Here is a 17,262-nt window from a genome sequence, read left to right on the forward strand (position 1 = left end):
TGTAGTAGTGTAAATATGACTGGTAGCATCATACGTGATAAGGAACAACTTAAACTAAAAAAATACAGAGAATACCCTTGGGATAAATAGGGCTCCTTAGAAAGCACATGGATAAACTTATAGTAGGGGTGAGTCAAATGAAATTTGGGGTTGGGTCAACTTCAATTTTGGTGTTGGGTCATCTTCAAGTTTGAAGATGGGCCTACTGAAATTTGGGGGTGGGTCAACATAAAATGTAGGGTGGGCCAGCTGAAGTTTGGGGGGGTGGGCCAACTTAAATTTTTGGGTGGGTCAACTCTAAATTTGGACACGGGCCAAATTAAATTTGGGGGTAGGCCATCTTGAAATTTGTACGTGGGCCAACTTGAAATTCACAGGTCAGCCAACTTAAATTTGTGGATGAGCCAACTTAAATTTGGGGGTCATCAAAGCTAATTTTAGGGGTGGGCCACCCAAATTTACACGTGGGTCAACTTAAATTTGGTGTTATGCTTCGACATACTTATACAACTCCAGTAGAGTTTCCGATTTCTTTTCATGGTACCACAAGGCAAGCATGATGGCTTGTGCAACAAGTAGTGGCTACAAAAGACTGGCCAAAAGACATTTGTTGCGACAAAGAACAGTGTTGTGCACGAGGTGGAGCGTCTTTGGTATTACTCGTATCAAAGCATCCCCCTAATGCTGCATTTATTTCATTCTTCCAGCCTGCTCATCAGTGTTTTTGCTGCGACAATTTGTATGTTGCATAAAAATGGGGTTGTCCTCAGTATACTGAATATTTTGCTGGGACTCCATTACCTCGCATGTCATCAACTGTTATTCAGTCGGAAATGCAGCATTACAGTTTCTGCTTTCAGCTGTAAAGATTTTTATATGCAAACATACAGCCTAGGATCCGTTGCCTATATTACTCAAAATCGAAATAGTGACTTGTAGAGAAGCTTTTTCTTCAAGCTTACTTCGATGTGTGCATCAGTCACTTAGATACAATGAATGCAGGCCCAGAAAAAATTAATGGCAAGTATAACCGTGGTGTTACTGGTGATGAGTGCTAGCTAGTCCACATGTTGCCTTTCTTCAGTTCTTGAATAGGCTTTGAATTGGGTTGCCACACACACACGAGTTGGTGACGATTATTATTTAGTTTTCTGATGGATACATGCAATGTGCAGGGTGGGTTCGCATGATTGCGCATGCTTGCTCGCACTGAAATTGCACAACCATCCTATTCAGTTTAGAGACCATAGGGCAAAAGCTACTTTCCCAATGAGAAGACAAACACATGGATGGACGATGCACTTACGACTAATTCAGGGAGCTACCAAGTTGACATTTCCAAATTCCCTGAATTTTCCAGGTTTTCCTTAAGTGCCTTTGCAAAATTCCCTGAGTGACGCAGAACTATGTTTTATGTCAAGACGGGCTGAAACCATACTGCCATATGCTGTCACTCTAGCAAGCATATGAAACAAATTAAAAAAAGAACGACTTAATCCAATTTGAATACTAAGGAGTAGTGTTTATGTTATTCAAAAAGAGAATAGAAGGAAGGGTTTGGGAAAATGCACAGCAAACAAAATGTCTTCCAAAAAAATGCAAATCGAGTTGGACAATCTCAAATACGAATAAAAAGGAGGTACATACAGAAGCAAATATTTTCGAATATAAGCCATTTCTATCAACTGATATCATGCTCAGTGGCATGAGGGCCGAACTTTATCACAGCTGGGATTCTCTCTCAACAGCTCGTAAGTCAACATCAAGTGTTCTGACAATCCCAGCCTGCGCCCGACACCTCAGTGTTGTGTTTCACAGCTTTAAAGAGTTTATAATGGGTTGGATGAGGGGCACCTGCATCTCGGCATCAGCACACACTTTGTTTTTGGAGCTCAAGCTCCTTCAAAACGGCGGAAGCACGATTCCTTTCCCATTCATTCCTCAATGAATAGGTCCTTTCTGTTCTTGTCCTCCTTCCACCATTCGTTTGCCCCACGGACCATTTCAAGCATTTTCTTGGCCAGTTGCACAGTTCACGTCCGATTTTTCAAACTCCCTAGGGGCTCTGAAAACATCCGAAAAATCGGCCAGTTGGAAAAAATAAATGCATATCATTTACTGCCCTTAAGGGCTCAAACCACCACAGGCACATTCGAAAATGCTCTGAAGGCCTGTCGGTACAGGTATTAGGCATATTGGTGCTCGTACTGTGACACGAAATACGGGGTGCATGCGTGTATAATTAAGGAATACATACTATGTCCCGTGGCAATAGCCCCTTTTCACGCTTGTTATGCTTCACTGCAATACTTTTGCCTATGCTTCACCAACTGACATTTGTGTACGGAGGCAAAGCTGACTTTCGGGAACCGGCATTATGCAACGCACCGTGCTTTCCAAGCTTCTAAGCCAATCGCGAGAACCACAGCGGCGGAGTCCATGCAATTGCTGACAACAGCGAATTCTTTCAATAAAAAACACGGCACCCAACGGCACGAAGCTTCATAGCGAACGTCGAAGCAGGAATAAACTTTAGTTGCAAGTCTGCGCCCGTCCTTGTCCCTCGCTGTCTTTGTGGTTCGTTTGTTCGCGCAGTTAAACAATGCTCGCCAGCCAGGCCTAGTGTTGCCGCAGTGGTGGCTACGGCTGCCAGTGGATCTGCGTGCGAGTGCTGGTTCGAGGCGGTGAGGTAATCAAAATGGCAGCGGTGGTGACTTTGATTAATGCCATTTCGCACCTGCGGTCACGGCAAAACGTCTGGAAAATCAGACGGCAAAGAGTTCTCGCCTCCGAAATTTCAGACGTTCTGATACATTGACTTTATGGGGTACGTTGTGGTGCCGCGAAGCCATCCAAATTATCGGGAATCCGGAATGTCGGTCGTTGAGAATACACTGAAAACTCCTCCAGCCGGCGACAGGATGTCAAAGAAAATTAATTACAATTCCTGTCTGTTACTCGAGCCAGCATTACTGCGACTTTCGACCCTTTCAATAAAATTACAGCTAATTTTCCCTGATAGAGGCACAAATTCCCTGAATTTTCCCTGAGTTTTTCCAGACTACTCAAAATCCCTGTGAATTTTCGGTTTTCCCAGTTTTCCTGGTTGGTAGACACCCTGTAATTCATTATAAGTAGGCATGCTGAATATAATAGCTGCAGTGCACATGCACACCTAGGCAAGACAAAAAAAAAAAGCCAAACAGAGGGATGTGCCACAAGCAAAATTAGATCAGATGCACAAAGCAAAGCATCCTATCATGTGGCAGAAAAAATGTATGGAGTACAGAACTCACCACAAAGCTTCTTTTACATCAGTATGCCAGATTCATACAGCATGCCCCATAATGGTGCTTCACCATTTTTCCCATTTTTTGCCCCACTGGGGTGCACATCTAGCCCAAAATCATGCATCTCCATCAAATGCTGCGGCCCATCCGCGGAAGCCAAGGAGAAAGAGCGTGTTGTGGGCAGCGCGCGCAGCTGGTGCACGAGGAGAATCGAGGAGGAAAGTGCTGCGGGGAGGAGAGTGTCGCTACTTTCAAATTATCAAGGGGCTTTAGAAGACTGCTGTCACGAGCGCCCTCTACATAGTGATGATGATGATGTTTGGGGTTTTTTGGCACAAGGGCCAGGGATGGCCAAAGAGCACCAAGCAATGATATGAGAAAGTCAATGACACGGTGAATCACAAGTGTTAGATGTAACGAGGCTGTATAGAGGCCTAAAATATTTGCTGTAAGGCACCAAAAATATACAAGTATTAAAATAACATTAAGAGTGAGTAATGTGAGTGATGACTATAAAAGACATTCCAGGAAGAAATAATAGGAGAAAATGCATCACTTCCAGTAGCCCTAGCCTCACTGAAACCCTTCAGCACAAGAGCCTGGAGGACAGTGGAACGCGATAACATTCAAAGATCGCTGACTGCTTCTCACACTTCCTGGCAACTGAAGCGTATGTAGCCGTAATGTTTACCAGGAAAGCCTCGCCACGAACGCTATTCACAAAGGCGAGCTTTGTGGTGGAACCGCAGCTTCTTGCGTGGGCCACGATGCAGCAGAGGCAAGCACCAGCTGGAGTTAATGCAAGAAACGAGCATGCCGCTCCGTTGCCCCCAAAACACCCATCGTGCCGGTGCGCGCAAAATGACGGACGCCATGGCCGATCTGTGTGTGAAGGAGTTTCTTTGAGTTTTCTTCCACAGAATTGTTTTCAGAATTAGTCAATTAGTCAAATTACAATCCGAGTGCTATCATGTCTGTAGGTTGTGTGCAAGTCGTAGTCTACGATTTTTCTACGTATTTTAGCTTCAGAAATTCAATTCGTTCAGTCAATTCCTTGCATCATATGGAAGGCCTAGGTATATGTGGTTGGTAAATCTTTTTGCCGATGCAGCATCCAACCCCAGATTTTCTGTGGCACGGGCTCCTTAACGCTTTCGCATTAAAACAGTATGTTCACACTAATATCCTCCAGATAAGAGCGGCAGCTATGAATCTCTAGGGCTAATAACATGTAGCACAACATCATTAAAAATGTTAAGCACTACTTTCATCTAAAAGAAAGGAAGGTTCTGGGTCAAGAAATAATGTCGGATGTAAGGGAATATGGAGTTTGTATGAGAGAAGAAAGTGCTTTTTTCCATTTTGCTCCTGCTTCCCTGCACTCCAGCAAGACGTAGAGTACGGTCAGCCTCTGTGTCAGTCAAAAGGTACAAATGGGTACCATATGTAGGCCCTGTTCTGAGGTGGTGAAAGGGATCATCAGGTCATTGTGACTTTGTTAACGATGGCCAACTCCCTAAAAGTGGCTTAATTACATGGAACTTATTCAATGTTTGCGCATTCCACAAGTGTTGCCAATAGCTCCTTAGTTTTATGCGTAGGAATGGCCTCAAGACTGTGGCAGGAATGGCTATAGATGGATGACTGTTTTGTTGCTATGGAAGTTGCCATTTTATCTGCAATCTCACTACCCTCTATACAGCTGCATCCAAGCACCCAACATATTATGACCCGCTGGTTGGATGCATACATATTGCAGAGCAATGAATAGAGGTCGTTGATTACAGAGTTTTCATGTTTTTGTAGCTTTAACGGCACTTAAGGAACCGGTGAATATGATGGCCTTTGGGAGCTTTGCTTTCGTAATGTGTTTAATAGCCAAAAGTATTGTATTTCCCCTGTTTTACAACCGGAACGGACATGATGGCTTCTTTCCATGTCGATGGAAGGTATGCAGCAGCCCATAATGCATTGTAAAGTGGAAGTAGTGTCATTTGAGTATCATTGTGAAGGTGCTAATTCATGCCGTACATGATTCTGTCAGATCCGGGTGCGAAGCTAAGACAAACAGTGAGGGCAGCTCAGCAATACTAAAAGGAAGGTTATAAGGTACGTTATGTCTACATCTGTGGTTGATTGCCTTTTATTTTGCCATTTCTTTGTGTCTTAGCAGTGCTTTGGAATAGTGGATTGAACTGGATACGCGCTCGAAGTGTTCGCCAAGCGCATCGGCCTGGTCTTCCAATGTATTCCCTTGGTCATCAACTAGGGGTAATGGCTGGATTTGCTGGCCATTAAGTGTTTTCAGACCATTTCAAACTTTTGCCTCCTGCATGTAAGAGTTTATGCCCGAGAGAAACCTCTCCCAGCTTGCCCTCTTTGCCTGTCTCTGTGTCCACCTTCTCTGACTTGCTGTGCTTAAATTCAATGACATTTTCCGCAGATGGAAAACGGCACAATATGCTCCATGCTTTATTTTGTTTCTTTCGCGCTTATTTGCAGTTATTATTCCACCAGAGAACTCGTCGTTTATATGAGCTGCCCTGTTGGAGGACTTCATTTCTCTGCTGTGTCTATAATAAAAGAAATAAAATTCGCTACTGTGTCGCCTATGTTAATATCGCCAATAAAAATCTTGCGTTATATTTGCTGATTCTTTAAACCACAACCAATCTGCCAATGGTAATTTCCATCTAGAGACAAGCGGAGTACAGTTTTCCTGTTTTAATAAATTTAGCGTCACAGGGAAGTGGTCACTTCCAAAAGGATTGTTGATGACACTCCACTGCAGGTGGAAGGGCTGGAGAACCAGTCGCTAAATCTATAGAAGAATAGGAACTGCAATGTATGCTGTAGTAAGCTGGCTCTTACCTATTGAACAGGCAAGCACAAGATGTCACTAGAAAGTTTTCTGTTAGTCGACCCCTCGAATCGCACCATGAGTCTCCCCAAAGACTCTTGTAAACACTGAAGTCGCCAACAGCAACGTAAAGTTCAGGGAGCTGATTAATTAGGCTATAGAATTCTGTCTTGTTGAGGTGGTAATCTGGTGGAATGTAAAGAGAAGAAAGTAACCTTGTTGAATAGAATCGCTCATATTGATACTGCCTCGAGGGCATCAGAAGGGCTAAATGCTGATAAGCTATGGTCTTGTCCACAATTATTGCTACACCTTCGGACGAAACATCAGTATTGCGAGACAAGGCTTAGGCAGTGTCTATTCTCCAGAGTGAGAGCCCTACCATCAGGCCCCAAAACGGTGATAATGAGTATGTACAGGTGAGAATATGAAGCATATGAATAATGCTCACACTAATTTCCCTGCACGCGCAAGCGGCCAGCCAGGCCGCGACCTAGCCAGGAGGGAAACGCCGAACGAATCATTTGAGGCACGAAACATGAACAATCTCCGAACCACGATAATAATGGTCCGAAGGAACGTCTACGGGAGCAACGCGATAGTTCACAGGGGATGTTTGTTCATTAATAATGTAGAGTCCGAGGAAGTGGGATTCAAACTTCTCACACAAACCACATGTATGAATGGGCATCCAAAGGAAAACTTCCTCCCCAGGACGAAAGGAGACGTCGTGACGAGAGATGTAGTAACGCTGCTTGTGATCTAGCCACTGACTTCTGTGTTGAAGCGAGCACGTTGATGGTATTCCTCAAGTCTCGAGATGAGCTGTTCGGGTATACTGACTGAGGTGTTAGATGGGGCATTGAAGAAAGTGGCGTCGATGGTAAATGTCAGTGAACGGCCATAAACTAGGTAGAAAGATGAGTACCTCGTAGTTTGTTGGATACCGGTGTTATCAGAAAACGTCACAAAAGGTAAAAGTGTGTCCCAGTTGTCATGGTTTGGCCCAATATACATTGATATCATATCTGATAGTGTGCGATGGAATCGCTCTGTTAAGCCATTTGTTTGAGGGTGATATGTGGATGTCGTCTTATGAACTGTGCCACAAGCTCCAAGTACTTCCTTCTTTGATAATTGTTGACATGAAAGTGTTGCCGCGGTCACAACAGTACACGAGCTGCACCATAACGCAGCACAATGGCATCCAGAAAGAAGGTGGCAGCGTCTGAGGCCGAACTAGAGCCTAGAGGAGCGGTCTCTGCGTAACGTGTGAGCTGGTCAACAGCTGTCATGATCCATCAGTGACCTGCCGGCGTTATGGGCAGAGGGCCGACTAGGTCTATCCCAACGATGGCAAAGGGTGTCTTGGGAGCTATGCAAAGGAGGAAGGCAGCTGGTGAGGATCAGGCTACAGCAGATTTCTTGAAGAATGGTGGTCAGATTGGTCTAGAAAAACTGGCCGCCCTGTATACGCAATGCCTCATCACCTCGAGCGTACCAGAATCTTGGAAGAGCGCCAACATATATATATATATATATATATATATATATATATATATATATATAAACACACACAGTTCAACATCGCAATAACAAAATCGGCGAGGAACGTGAAAAAAATTCACTTTCGCGACAATTTCATAGTTGCAAAATGAGACAGCAGATAGGTAATGCATCGCAGAAGAAAAATTTACTGTCAAAATGTTGTTAGCCTACTTTGGCAAGCTTGCTCAACAATATAGAACCACACTGCAGACAGTACAAAGTGTGCCGCATACGTCAATCAGCAGTGGCAGCACTACCATTCTCGGTCAATTGTTTTCGGAGATAAGACCACTTTTGCCAGATTTTGCGTCTCGGCACCGGACATGGTGCAACAGCGCTTCATGCATGCAGCAGCAATTCTCCAGTGATTGTATCTCGTATATGTAATCCAAAGGAAGTTGATCGAGATTATGGTCCCTTAGCGCAAATTTACGTCCAGCGCCGAATCCGCAGGCGATGCCTGTCAGGTGGCACCAAAACCAGCGTTCTTGAAGCAATGAATGCATATTCCCGGACAATTTCTCAATCATGGCCCGATGCGTGGCACTCCACGCTGCGACCGCCATCTCAAGCACCATAAACAATTCTAGGGTTCTCGCCCTATAATTTAAAATTGCTTGATTGCTAGCGATGCTGAAACTTGCTTATAAGCTGGAAAATTCCAGCATGAAACTTTCCGAAGATTTTTTGTCCAAAGTGCACACACTACATAAAAAGCTATGGGACGCTTCAGTTGAGCAGTGGAATAATGGCTCAGTTATTAAAATGAGGCTCAATCATTCATTTATTACTAATGTTTGTTACAACTGGGACGGTGCCCAAATATCTTAGTAATAGCTCCTGGTTTTGATTCTAGTGCAAGATTTCCAAACGTATCATCATCACTAGGTTGACAGTCTCATCACTCTGCCACAGATCTTGCGCTTTTGAATGTTAATGCCAGAAGCACAACTAACGAATTTCCAGTTTCTTTCACTAGTTTCTTCATGTTCTCCTCATGTTACATGCACCACAGAAACATTGCTTCATGAAGATATTCACGACTCAGAATTCTTGCCTCCTGGTTACACTGCTGTCCAGTATGACCGTCAGAATAAGAAAGGTGGTGGTGTTGCTTTTGTGTTCAGATATTAACTTTAAGGTTCTACCAGGACCTCCCAATGTAGAATCAGTTTCATGCAAGTTACTAGTGCACAAGCAGAATTTAACAATTTGTGGTCTTTATCGCCCCCCTGATAGCCCAGTGACTTGTTCGATAATATTTCACATTTTATACATGACCACAGCCTCGACAGTTCTAACTTAATCGTTCTCTATGACTTTAACGTTGCCAGCATTCACTGGCCTTCCCTTACATTTTCAGCCACTAGTGCCTCTATTTGAAGAGACTTAACTTCGTTTTCTTTGTCCCATAACCTGATACAATGACTTGATAAGAATATGCGGCCAAACTCCATGCCTGACTTGGTGTATATTAGTGACAGTCTTGCTCATTCAGGTTTTAAGTATGATATCTTGGAAGGAATCTCAGATCATAACACAGTTCTTGTACACATTAACTGTCCTATCCCACATGTGTGACGTCATCCTGAAGCACACTGTGTGTGCCGCGCCACTGACACATGCTGAGATAAGTGCTATGCTTGCATTTCCTTGACACAATATCTCACAAAAGTCATGTGATCATTCTGACTGTGTGTATCTTTCACAACGGTACATTAAAGGGGATCATTTCTGTTCACGAGACAATGAGCGTCTGTCTGCCTATCTGACATGGTGTCAGAAGTGGCTACATCTAAGCTGATGCAGAGCTGATGCAGAGCTGCAACAGCCCCGTCAATGAGCGAACCACTAGCAGCTGCTGCAACAAGAAGAAGAAGGCCTCCCGGTGACTCAAGCAACGCCTCAGAATGAAGCATAACTGCGAGTCGGCCTAGTTGGAACATATTCATATTTATACTTTTTGTGCGCAAACAAACAGGGACGAAGAATAGGGGCAACACAAGGACGAGCGCTTTCTAACAACTGGTTTCATTTTTGAAGAACTACTTACTTAAATACCCACAGAACTGCGCGATCTAGAGAACAGAGCACGCCTACAGCGCATATGATACCCGCTGATCTGCGCGATCAAGTCAAAAGAGCAACGTCGATATTACATATAACACTTGTGATAAAAAAAAAAAGAAGGCGTGGACAAAAGCCACCCAGTCAAACTAAAAACAGCAAAGTGCTTAAAAACAACCACTTACAATAACATGCGTTAAAGATGTGATGATAGCAGCGAATTTTCTTTATCTAACAATGAAACAGAAGGATGGCTGATGCATTTTTCTTTTTGTTTTTCAATCCAGTATGCTTCCACGATTTCCCTAGCGGTTTGATTCCTATGCCTGTACAAAATGTCTGTGCTAGTAACACAAGGGGAGCAACCATGTTCTTGGCAATGCATTGCCAAATGCGTACTAGGGCGACCTTTCAGGCTAGACAAGTGCTCCCTTAACCTAGTGTTAATGCATCTCCCAGTCTGCCCTACGTACACATGACCACACGTCATAGGGATCTGGTAAACAACGTTCTTCGCGCAAGCAACAAATTGGTTCTTGCGCGGATGTTTAACAGTGCATTCTTTCTGTACATCATCCTTACTTTCGAACTTCTTTTTAACCTTGGAACACACACTGCCTATTTTGTTTTTTGCCGAAAATACCACTTTTACTTCATAACTACCAGCCACCTTCTTAAGTCTGTGTGAAAGGCCGTGCACATACGGAATCACTGAAACATTGGAATCTCCATCCTTCTGCCTTTGATTCTTTGTGCATTGTCCTTTATTCTTGTTAAGTTCTTTCATTAGTCTAGCACACGTCGCCAGCATCACAGCGAGCGGGTACCCAGCCTTTCTCAACCTGTCAACTTGCTCAAAAAATGCAATCCTTACAGTGTGGTGACATGACTTCAACAACGCTGACCGGAAACACGAAATGACTATTCCATTTTTCACAAGCCTGGAATGGTTTGATGCATAGTTCATTAGCGGTTTTCCAGCTCGGGGTGAGAAAGACCAACACACATGTTCCGGTAGGAATGTTAACTTGACATCAAGAAACTGTAGCTTATTCTCTACCGGTACTTCCGAAGTAAATGTTAAGCCCTTTCCCAGAGAATTGAAGGCTTCTACCACCCTATTTCTGAAAGCACCCTTGTCTACAGGACAACCTAAAATCAAGTAGTCATCGACATATCTGTATACCTTACTTACTACACCTTCTAAATCTTTGGCCAACTCTCTGTCTATGCTTCCCAAAAAAATGCTACTTAGGATGGGAGCTACCTTTGACCCGATGCAGACACCCCTTGCCTGTATATACGTTTCACCACAGAACCCTACATGTGTATTCGCTAAATAAAAATGCAGAAGTTCAAGAAAGGATTCAACTGCCATGCCGCACGTATTGCGGAATGACACCTCGTCATTCTCATTTGTTATGCAATCTTTAACACTGCACATCAGGGGCCCTTGCGGTAAGGAATAGTAAAGATCTTGAACATCTATGCATGCCTCAGAATGGTGGTAATCAAGCCTCCTAAGCCCTTCGACTTCCAGAATGCTGCCGACTGGCCTGCATGGACGGACGAATTCAACGACTACAGATTCACATCCAGACTACACGAGAAACCAGACGAAGTCCAAGTAAGGAATCTTCTCTATACAATGGGCTGAAAGCCATGGGAGATACTCCTCTCGTTAAATGTAAAAGACCAAGAAATGGAGGACTTCAACTTCGTGACGTCTAAATTTGAGGGCTATTTCATCCACATCAAGAACAAAGTCTATGAGAGCGCTTGATTTAATCTATGGCACCAACAACTGGGAGAAACAGTCAACCAGTTTGCAACCGAGCTTAATAGGCTAGCAGACAGATGCGAGTTCAAAGACATGAAGGAACGCCTAATAAGGGACCGCTTTGTAGTAGGAATAAGGGACCAGGCTCTCTCAACGAAACTACAGATGGATCCTAAGCTTACGATGAACACTGCTTTGGCAAAAGCACGTACAAGCGAAACCGTAAAGAAACAGCAAACCAAGCTAAAAGAGCATGAGGGCACAATTCTGAAAGCTTGCGTCACCACAATAAAGCCCAAGAAAATCGATGGAAAGAACATGTTCACATGCGGTCAAAAGCTGGCATATTGTCAAAAGTACTGCAGTTTCTGTGCCGGACCATTTCATCTGAGAAGTGGTTGCCCAGCGCAACAAGAAAGATGCAGGTTTTGCCGAAAGTTGGGCTATTTCGAAAAGGCATGCCGAAGAAAGAAGCATGCAGATGGGAATCTTGATGCCATTGTTGAACCAAATAAGAAATTTCTTGGCACAGTCGGCACAGTCGAGCAATCTGCAAACACACCATCTGAGCATTTCGTCACGGTACTGATAAACGACCAGAAGCTCCATATGAACGTAGATACGGGCACCGAAGTGACCGTGGTCAGTGACACTTTTCCTTTCCTTCCACATTTTCTGGACAAAGCAGGCGACCTTAAAGGCCCAAGCAATGCAAGCATCCGTACGATCAGAAAGTTTGACGCTGAAGTAGCTTGGAAAGGCAACCGTTCACAGCAAATCATTTACGTCATGCACAGCTTGCACACGCCCCTGTTGGGACTACCAGCTCTCAAAGCCCTAAGAATTGTGCGCTTCCTAGATGAAGTAGAGACCACTAAGGACGTCGTAGACAGATATCCTAAAATGTTCCAAGGCACAGGCTCTATATCTGGGGAACATACCACATGCCTCGTGCCGAATGCAACTCTGCACGCCCTGTATACATCCCAACGAATTCCTATTCCTATGAAGGAAAAGGTCAAGGAAGAACTGGACAGACTAGAACGAGAAGGAATGATACAAAAGGCCAAAGAACCAACTGAGTGGTGTGCTCCTGAAGTTCCAGTAATGAAGCGATCTGGAGCAGTAAGAATCTGTGTTGACTTAACTAAACCAGTTTGTCAGGCGGGAGCATCATCAGCTACCAACGGTAGAGCAAGTTATGGGAAGCTTCCAGGAAGCCAAGGTCTTCTCTAAACTGGATGCCAATTCTGGGTTCTACCAGATAAAGGTTTCCAAAGAGTGTCAGAAGCTTGCCACTTTCATTACACCGTATGGGCGGTACTGCTACTGCAGGTTACCCTTCAGGTCTTGGAAAGCCTGGATGGCATACTGAACTTATGAACGTCATTCTGGTGTTTGGCAAGAACAAAGTGGAACACAACAACCACCTTCATAAGGTGCTTGACCGACTGCAACAAACAGGAGTAACACTTAACAAGGAAAAATGCTGTTTCTCTGTTGAGCAGGTAGCATTCTTGGGCATGATCTTCGATGCCAATGGTGTGCACACAGACCCTGAGAAAGTTAGGGCAATCAAGGCCCAAATCATCGCTGAGGTTCGTTCATCATTAGGCATGATGAACCATCTCGCAAGGTTTCTTTCGGATGCTGCGTCTACATCTGCGCCTCTGTGCAGCCTTCTTAACAAAGACAGCAACTGGTCTTGGGGTACTCAACAAGAGGAAACTTTCGAAAAGATCAAGACTACTCTCAGCTTGCACAGATGCCTCGCAATGTACAACCCCAGGTACCCAACAATCGTATCGGCAGACGCATCTTCGCAAGGACTAGGCGCCGTACCACTACAAGATCAGCCATCTGGCGAAAGACGTCCAATAGCATATGCCTCCAGATCGCTCACAAAAACAGAGCAGAGATATTAACAGATCGAAAAGGAAGCGTTAGCTTTGACCTGGGCCGCAGAACGCTTCAACGAATTTCTGAAATGCCTCACGTTTATGCTATTTGAGACAGACCACAAGCCTCTCCTTCTGCTACTGGGTTGCGATCCTCTTGATTCTCTTCCACCAAGAATCCAAAGGTTCAGAATGTGTCTAATGCAGTATTCGTTCATGCTTACACAAGTCCCGGGTAAAACTATTGCTACTGCAGACACTCTTTCTCTGGCTAGAGTGATGAACATGGGACTGTCTATCGGAGAACTGTCTGAAGCTGACGTCTCGTCTCACGTGGACGGAGTCGTTCGATATGAGCTCTCAGATGACATGCTCAATTGCATACTCTCAGAGCAGGCAATGGACCCCAAATGTGTATCGTTGCTCGAAGCTTGCAGGCAAGGGTGGCCCGCAAAACACCAGCCACCGTAAGTTCTCAAACCATTCTGGGCGCATTGTGGGAACATCATGGTTTGCAAGCAGTTGCTTCTGAAGGACTCGACTAGTAATTCCACGAGCGCTGTGGAAAGAAATGCTTCAGAGAGTCCATGAGGGGCATCAAGGCATTGCCCGCTGCCGCGCGAACGCTAAAGAATCAGTCTGGTAGCCCGAAATTAGCCAGGAAATCGCAAGAACTGTAGCCAACTGTCAAGCTTGTGCAGCAGAGTGCGCCCAATTTACCAAACCGATGATCCGATCTGAAACAATGGAGCTTCCATGGAGAAAATCGTAACTGATTTATTAGAGCTACCTTGTTGTTGTTGTCTACCTTGTTGTTGTCAATTACCACTCCAGGTATCCTGAGCTGGCCCTACTGGATTGAGGCACATCGTCAGAGGTGGTCATCCAGCATCTGAAAAGCATCTTCGCCAGGCACAGGATCCCAAAAACGGTAATATCGGACAATGGATCACAGTTCATCTCATTTGCTTTTATTAATTTTGCAAGAAACTATGGCTTCAAGCATGTCACGAGCCCTCATTACCCACAAGCTTAGGGACTTTAAATATACTACTAAAGAAAGCGCAGGACCCCTACATGGCCTTGCTGAGCTATAGGAACTCACCAGGCCCAACCAGCTATAGCCCAGCACAACTGCTAATGAGCCGCCACTTATGCTCACGAGTGCCGTGCATGCCATCCGCGCTAAAGCCGCGATTAGCAAGCGCTTCTTGGAAAAAGCAGGACAAAAAATACAGACAAAAACAAAAGATGCATTTTGACAGGTGTCATGCTGCACGACCTCTTCCCAGTCTATCCCGTGGGCAACCAAGTATGGCTTCGAGACAGAAATGGCGAGGGCACAATCCTTCATCCTTCCTCTAAACTGAGATCCCACTGGGTCCAGACTGCAGGCAGAACCGTACGCATAAACAGACACCATCTGTTCCTGCTCCCAAGTGGAGGAGAAACCAGTCCCCTGCATGCCAAACAGCGTCAATAAAGCAGCCAGCACGACCGACAAAGAGGGCATCGTGGTTAAAAAACTGTCCGACACCCAAGAGGCCCTTCCATCAAACGAAGCTTTGAGACCTGAGCAAGAGCAGCGAACAATGTGATATGGGAGCGTCGTGCGAGCTCCAAAAAAACTCATAATTGACGACTGATTTGTAGAGTGATTTCCTTTTTTGGTCGGCACACAATGCTTGTAAAATGGGGAAGATGTGACGCCATCTTGATACACACTGTGCGCGCCTGTGCCACTGACACACGCTGAGATAAGCTCTATGCTTGCATTTCCTTTACACAAGTTCTCACAAAAGTGATGTGATCATTCTGGCTGTGTATATACTTCACGACTTCACAACTTCCTTGGATTAACCGTGATATCTTGCACCGATCACGCCATGTCGGCAGACTACGTAAATCAAAGAATTCGCGATAGCGCTTCGCATTCTTTTTGAAAAAGCCAAGGAGGAACTTCATACTCATACTAAAATGCTTAAGATTTCTATCTTTCAGTGCAACTCTCTATACTATTTAAATCAAATCCTCACAAGTTCTGGACATCCATTTCACCTTGTGCCACGTGCCGTACCCCTTTCAAGGTTAACGATGCTGTTACTAAGAACCCCACCGTAGTTTCGAATGCTTTTAACTCGTACTTCCAATCTGTTCTCACCCTCGATCACCATGTAAATCCAAACTTTAGTTATGATGCACAAACTAATAAATTAGGCGATATCGTAATAAGTTCTGATGATGTCTTAAACCTAATCTCGAATCTCGACACTAAAGTGTACCGGTTCAGATAGTACCCCGAATTCTTTCCTTGTAAGATAATCCCCTATGGACGGCTCAGGGCCTTGCTGTAATCTCCCAGAAATCCTTAGACTCTGGTGAAGTATCAACTAAATGGAAAACAGCCAAAGTCCTGCCTTTGCATAAATCAGATGATAAAGAACTTCCCTTAAACTACAGGCCGATATCTCTCACACCCCAGTTATGCAAGATGTTAGACCACATTATTCACAAATGTATAATCGAATCCATCAACTCTAATGACATTCTAACATCTGCCTAGCATGGTTTACATCATGGTTATAGCACTGTAATGCAATTAGTCGATTTTGTTCATGATATCGCTTCTAACCTAGACATAGGTAATGAAGTGGATGCCATCTTTATTGACTTTTCTAAAGCTTTTGACCCTGTGATTCATTCTAAACTACTGGCAAAATAAAACTCCATATACAATAATCCCTGCCTTGTTTCTTGGATAGCCAGTTTTCTGCGTTATCGCTCACAATTTGTTTGGTTTGACTCGGTGGAATCAACTCCTATCAATGTTATGTCAGGCGTTCATCAGGGATCCGTATTGACATGTGTACTTATCTTTATCGGGTGACCACGTTTCGCCGCCTTGGAAGTGTTATCGCACAGCGCGGGACGCGCCTGATGTGTAATGTATCTGAAGTTTCTGGAAAGTTATCAATGCTTCTATTCGCTGTCTGTTGTCGCTGAACCTTATGTTACCTGATTTCATCGCCTGCCGCGAATGGTGCAGAATGGTGCAGAATGGTGCAGAAGGCACGCGGGTCCCAACGATTAGTCTGGAACATTCGACGACTGCTGTATAAAAGCCGACGCGCTTGACCCGCGGATCAGATTTTCGCCGATCGCCGACTGCGTTCGCCGCTATCGTTGTGCTTTAAGTGTAGCCTGTTTTGTGGGCACAGGTTCACCCAATAAAAGCTAGTTTTGTCTTTCACAGTACCGCTACTGTGTTCTTTAACGTCACTACCACGTGACAGTATTAGGCCATTCATTATTTCTAATATACATCAATTATTTACTTCATAGCACCTAAACTAAAATCAGACTTTATGCAGATGACTGCGTATTATATGAATCTATTAACTCCATTGATGACCACCACCATCTCGCCCAATCCCTTATGTCTTTCTGCGCTTGGTGCAAAACATGGCAAATGAACATCAACTGTAGTAAAACAGTCGTGATGTCACTTGCCAATCGACAGAGCACCTCTTGTTCAATTATTCTCTGGATGGCATCCAACTTAAAAGACTGTCTCAATATAAATACTTAGGTGCCATTCTTATAGAACAACTTTCTTGGTCTAAACATATCAATTAATTAATTAATTAGCTAATTAATTAATTAATTAATTCAACATAATGAATATGTAAATGGGGAAGCCCTAAAAAAATTAGGTTATTTGCGCCGCGCTTCAGCTAAAACCCCCCACGATACTAAACTGCTTTGTCATATCATAAGAAGCCAACAAACACTGACCCCAAGGACAACATAGGGGAAATT

General features: G+C 44.2%; 1 protein-coding gene and 1 pseudogene across 8 annotated transcripts in view; one reads left to right on the top strand and one right to left on the bottom strand.

The window, feature by feature from the left end:
• Positions 1–17,262, bottom strand: part of LOC142584599 (polycomb protein SCMH1-like) — a 378,417-nt gene that overhangs the window by 177,154 nt on the left and 184,001 nt on the right. The gene's annotated exons all lie outside the window — the stretch shown is intronic.
• On the top strand, positions 11,267–14,813 carry LOC142584485 (uncharacterized; annotated as a pseudogene).

This window comes from Dermacentor variabilis, chromosome 6 (genome assembly GCF_050947875.1).
Source record: "Dermacentor variabilis isolate Ectoservices chromosome 6, ASM5094787v1, whole genome shotgun sequence".
In the NCBI taxonomy this organism is placed as follows: Eukaryota; Metazoa; Arthropoda; class Arachnida; order Ixodida; family Ixodidae; genus Dermacentor; species Dermacentor variabilis.